Raw genomic sequence first — 5,730 nt, forward strand, 5'->3', positions numbered from 1 at the left:
GGTGTGTGAGACAGCCGCTTCAAGCTCCGCAGGAGGGGAGGAGTCAGAGAGAAACTCACAGCGTAAGTTGCCGGGGTTACAGACGTAGAGTTTATCTGATCTCGCTCTCTGAAACCGAAAACCCAGAGTTTCCCTCATCTCAGACTCAACTTACTCAGAGTTTTCACTAAACTCGCTCTCTGAAACATGGCCCTGGTCCGTGTACTTCAGTGTTTGTTATTTTGATCTGTTCAGTATCTGTCTTAGAGTTGTTGAGTTTTGGGTTTGGCCCTGTCTGTTGTCTTTTGTCCAGTATCTGTTATATAATCTGTTGTCTCTTGGTATTTCCCTTATTTGGTGTTCTCTTTAATCTCAGCTTCAGTCTCTTTTCATTTTTGGTGATTGTTCTTTTGGTTATCTGTCTGTATTCATTTGTTATTTATATTCCTCTGATCTGTAACCTGTGTACTGACTGTTCCTCCAGTATCCCTCTGCCTGGCTGTCTCTCTGTTTTCCCCTGCTCTTTCCCTGCCTGCCTGTGTCTCGTTAGTCTCATGTCTGTCACCTGTGTTGCTCTCGCCCTGCTCATTAGTCCCTGGTGTGTGTATATATGTTTGCTGTTTCTCTTCAGTTCTTGTCCAGACATTGTTGCGTGTACGTGCTCTGTCCCTCATTGTATGGTTGTAGCCTGCGCTGTCTCGTCTTGCTTGTTTCCTGCCTGTTCCCTGTCACTTCTTTGGATTTTGGTTCACACACCTGTTTCTAGACTTTTCTGTTGGATCACCTTTTGTTTTCTTGGACTACGTTATTTTGGATTCCCTCTGTTCAGCCACTCTGTTTGTAAGTGGGCTCGCTCTCAGTTTGTTTCATTAAACCTTTTGAACTATACCTGCTCCGCTCTGCGTCCTGCGTTTGGATCCACCAACCTGCTCACCAAACCGAATCCTGAGACCCAGAATTCTGAGAGCTGCTCCAGTGAAACCAGCTCACAAAGATTCAGCCACCTGCGGGCTACCTGAATTTTGTGTCTATTTGTTTCTGACCTTCATCTCTCTGTGTCTCCCCTCTGAGCATCTGCTCCAAATATTCTGTACTGGGCTGTTCATTGCAGCCCCTCTCCACCTCTCTGTTTCTCTGTCTGTATTGATGTAGCATTCAAATTCAAATGTTTAGTTTGAATAATAAACAAAATAGAAATGACAGATTGGCTGACATGAATAAGCTATAGATTACATCAAAAATGGACCGACATGGATAATCATAATAATCTTTATTAAAGATTTAACAAAGATATAAACTGCTCTACGTGGTTGATCCAGGATTAAAATATTTCAATAGGCAATGAGGCAAATCAAATCAGACAATTAAACAAATCCAAAAATAAAATGGAATAGATAACCGATAATAACAAGATTCTTGTCAATTGCATATGAATAACTATTAAACTAAGTGAAAGCATTCTCACCCAATCCCTTTAACTTTGTTTTGGTTTTGCAGCACATTTACAGTAAAACCAAAACTGTAAGGTTTAGTCTCAGTGCTCTCATCTGTCTTCAGCAGAGCATCTCTGGTTCAACCACTGTAGCTAAACCAATTATTCAACATCAAACAGCACACAGACAAAGTTAGCAAGTAACTGGTGAACGAAGTTGAAAATCTAGCAGCTAAAGTGACAGAGACAGTATTTAGCAGTAGGTGGAGACCAGATGCTTAAATTATGTTTAAATAGAAAATTGATTGCTAACATGTTAGCCATAGAAATTAACATGATGATAATTATCAATACAAATTTTATCTTATCCATGTCCTCATGTGGCATTGTTCTTACGACACCATAATGTTCCTGCTCTGTGTAGAAAAAGCAGAGGCAACACCAGACTGCCAGGGAGGTTAAACCAGAGTCCACAAGACATCATCACACAATAACTATTTCCTATCGACATAGTAAAAACACCCAAAAAACTAAAACTAATAAGTGAGTTATTACAACTTATTTATTTAACACGTGCTTCAGTACTTGGGGCGAAAGTTCTGAAAACACACATGCCTTTGTTGTGAAATGCGGGAAAGCCAACTTAAACCGTTGATGTTTGTCCTTCCACTTCTCTGACTGGCTATTATGGATCAGAGCAACACTTGAGAGCACCCAGGTCAGTGTTGATATTCTTTTCATTTAAAATAGTGTTCAGTATTTGAATAGGATAAAGTTATATGCTGTGATGAATCATTAGATAAGTTGAGAATCATCATAGACAAGGTAAACGCAAATAACGTTAACTTTATTAGCAAACACTAGTGGCTAGCTAATGCATGAAAAACTTGTCTAGCCAAGTAATGTTAAGTTAGTTACCCTTAAAACCGGGCAGGCATGTTTTTTTCCGCCTGGTTCCTCCAAATAGTCTTAATTCTTTTATGTGTGAGTTGATAATATTACAGCTACATGAATAGCTTCGCTTACATTTGAATGGCTAACACTGGAATTCCAATTTTTTATCTAGCGTCAGCTTCCAGATGAGCTTTGGTACTGGTAAAAACATGAATAAATGATTAAATTGAATAATTTTAATTGTCTTTTCTGTCACAATATGTAGGCCTAGTTAAAATTCAAAATTAATGAGACAGAATATAGTTTGTCATTGGTAATTCCAGAGTGAAACTTACTTTTACAATGACAGTTGTAACTGGCACATATTGAGAAAATATTTGTTTGAGGGAAATTAACCAACTCTTAAATGTTTATTCTGTTATTGCATTACTAATTTCTAGCAACTTGTCACTTTTGTCTTTCAGATTTGAATGCTGTGCAAATTCTGTAAGTTCACCTACGACAGTGAAGCAGACTGGCCTTGCATCCATAGACTGTCCTGAATTTAGACACAGCTGGTATGTGCACTTTCAGAACCATTGGTGAGATTACACAGGACTGTTCTAATACAAGAGAAGTCAACATTTCACTGCTGATTGTAACATTAGCTAATTGTGCCAGCCATTAACCAGCACACTCCAAGACTCAGGCCAGAAGGGCAAGAGAACTTCTTAACAGACTGGATGAAGAAGCGAATTATAGATTATAGAAAATATTCTCCATATTTTGTACACTCTGTTTGTGAACATTCTCTTCATAAATACTTTTTTTTTTTTTAATAAACAATCAATCTGATGTAAGGTATTGCTTGTAGTAACAGTCAGTTAGAATAAAAAAAACTGTACACTACCTAAGGGACAAACAAAGACAGTGACTTTAATGAACATCTATCAGATATATATTAGGAGACTGCAACCTTGAAGGTCCTTCCCCTGCATCTCTGTGACAGTCAAGAGAAGTGGTTCATTAACGTTAAATATAAATTTTTATATTAAAATGAAGTTTCAAAAGTTTGTAGTTTCTTCATTGCTACACGCAACATCTACTGACTAAGACTAAGACTTTACTAAGTCTTCTCGGATCTCCTTAAATGCTACATCAGTGTATTTTGCTGTTCGAGAGGTGATACATTGTTACAACTCAAGAGTGGGACAGATTTGCTTTGAATGTAGACATTGCATGTAATTATTTACACATTCAGATGTGTCAAAGTTGTTATTAAAGTTATTACAACTTGGGGTTAAGTTACCAGAAAGGATTTGGGTTAAGAAAACTAAAAACTGAAAGTTGATCAAACAGAAAAGCAAAACTGAAAATGTTAAGTTTAATTTCCCAACTTAAAATTGTATTTATTTTATTTTATTCTATTTTGCTGGGTTATTGAATTTATTATTTTTTTTTTTTGCAGTGTAGCTGGTGAAGGAAGTTGAAAATGTAGCAGCTAAACAGCCAGATATTTGGCTCAGCAGTAGGTGGAGACAAAACCAGATTCTGTTTAAATATGCAATTATTTGCTTTTGGAGTTTTTCTGCCTCCACGTGGCGAAAAACACAAATTCAGTGGTTTTTGTGATGTCACTGTTATTGTGTAATCTTATGGTATACTTTAATAATTTTTATCTATGTATTTAATTGTATCTGAAATGATTTTGTTTAATGCAAATTTAATCTAATCCATTTCCTCATGTGGTGTTGTCCTTACAACACACCAACGTTCTTGCTTTCTGTAGAAACAGCAGAGGTAACACAAGACTGCCAGGGAGATTAAACCAGACTCCACACATCATCATCACACAATCACTCTTTCCTCTCAAAACATTAAAAACACACCAAACCAGATTCCAAACACATCTCAACACCAGCACTCCCAGAATGGCCACAATGGTGTAGAAAGCCCTCTGCTTTGATTGGTCAACCCTCTCCTGTTCCTACCCTGTTGTCCTGGCCCTGGACGAAACAGAACGCAGAGAACAGAAAGGCTGCAGAAGGAGATGATGATGAAGGAGAAAATCAAGAGACTGAAATCTATGCTGAAGGAGACTTTTTCTAGAGTTATCAGGCTTGTTACTCCAAAGCAAATCAGCCAAACACACCCAATGCTGATATTTCTAATTCTGATCCCTCTCTCCCTTCTCAGGCTCAGATAGGTGATGGGATGAACGACAGCCAGGTAGCGCTCCACACAGGTCAGGATCTGAAAGTACGTCTCTCCATACCAGGTGAAGGACCAAAGACAAAACCCTACAAAAGATACAATCACATGATCCCTATAGAGACCACAAAGGATGAGGATACATCCGAAGACACCAATCAGCTCCATGGCAACCATGTGGTAGGTGAAGCTGTCTGAGTGACTCGTCATTGCTGCTGTGGAGGTGGAGCGTCGTTGTTGAAGACCCAGGTAGAGGATGAGGATACAGAGAGGGAGGAGGAGGATGATGTTTGTGCTGAAGTACATGGTGTATATTGAGAAGCCTGTTCTGGTGAAGAAGCACTCAGTCCCAGAAAGGAGGTAGGAGTTGATGGAGGACAGATTAGGATGAAGAAGAGAGTGATTGGAGGAGAAAGAGTTTGCTGACATATCTGTAAAAGAAAGACATTAAAATTAAATTTAAAAAATGTATGAATTACATCTATTGTATGTCTTTCAATCCAAGAAGACGGACAGGTCATTCACTGTTCCTACTGCTGTTTTATTTTTTATTTTTAAGTTTTGAATTCACTGATCTAAAGATTAACTGTAAAGTCCTTTAACACACTTCAATGCTTTTGAATTACTTAAGAACTGACGTGACTTTACAGTTGCTGAGTTTAAAGTGGGCTCATCCCTTTTTTTAGATGTCTTCTTTGGAGTATCACTGCATGCACATGAGCTACATCTTTTAGATAATCATTATAACGTGAGTTTAGTAATTTTGTACAACCTATACGTGAGATTCTGAGTATCTGAGTGTTTTTCAAGATATTTAAATGTAGTTAGGAGATTGAATATTTAAATTAAATTTAACATCTGGACAGAAAAACAACCTGAAATGAATGCTATTATTGCTATATTTCCTAACATGTTTGTCAAAACAATTTCATGAGGTTGATATATGTAAATGTTGTGTTTACAGCTTGTTGAATAAAATTATCATGATCATGACATTTTGTATAGTCAAGGTTCAAAACATGATGTATCCTACATCTCACATAATGAAACTCAAAAGCATCTATCCTACATGTCTCTTAATTGCCCACTGTTTTCCTTCATGTATTTGTAGTTTCAAGCCTAACCCTGATGACGTCAAACACTGAATTTCTCAGATGTTAGAAATGTCCTTTAGAGCGGCAGAAGACATATTACAACTGAGTTCCCCTAAAGTTATATAGGAACGTAACAAAGCT

General features: G+C 37.6%; 1 long non-coding RNA gene across 1 annotated transcript; it reads left to right on the forward strand.

The window, feature by feature from the left end:
- The first annotated feature begins 589 nt into the window (after positions 1-589).
- On the forward strand, positions 590-5,488 carry LOC119913457. The gene is made up of 3 exons (XR_005446453.1): positions 590-2,129; positions 2,770-2,862; positions 4,481-5,488. It is a non-coding gene; the product is annotated as an uncharacterized LOC119913457 (long non-coding RNA).
- Positions 5,489-5,730: the final 242 nt, after the last annotated feature.

Source organism: Micropterus salmoides, unplaced genomic scaffold (assembly GCF_014851395.1).
Source record: "Micropterus salmoides isolate LMB-PRFRI ecotype aquatic unplaced genomic scaffold, ASM1485139v1 Ms_hic_scaffold_2, whole genome shotgun sequence".
Classification (NCBI taxonomy): Eukaryota; Metazoa; Chordata; class Actinopteri; order Centrarchiformes; family Centrarchidae; genus Micropterus; species Micropterus salmoides.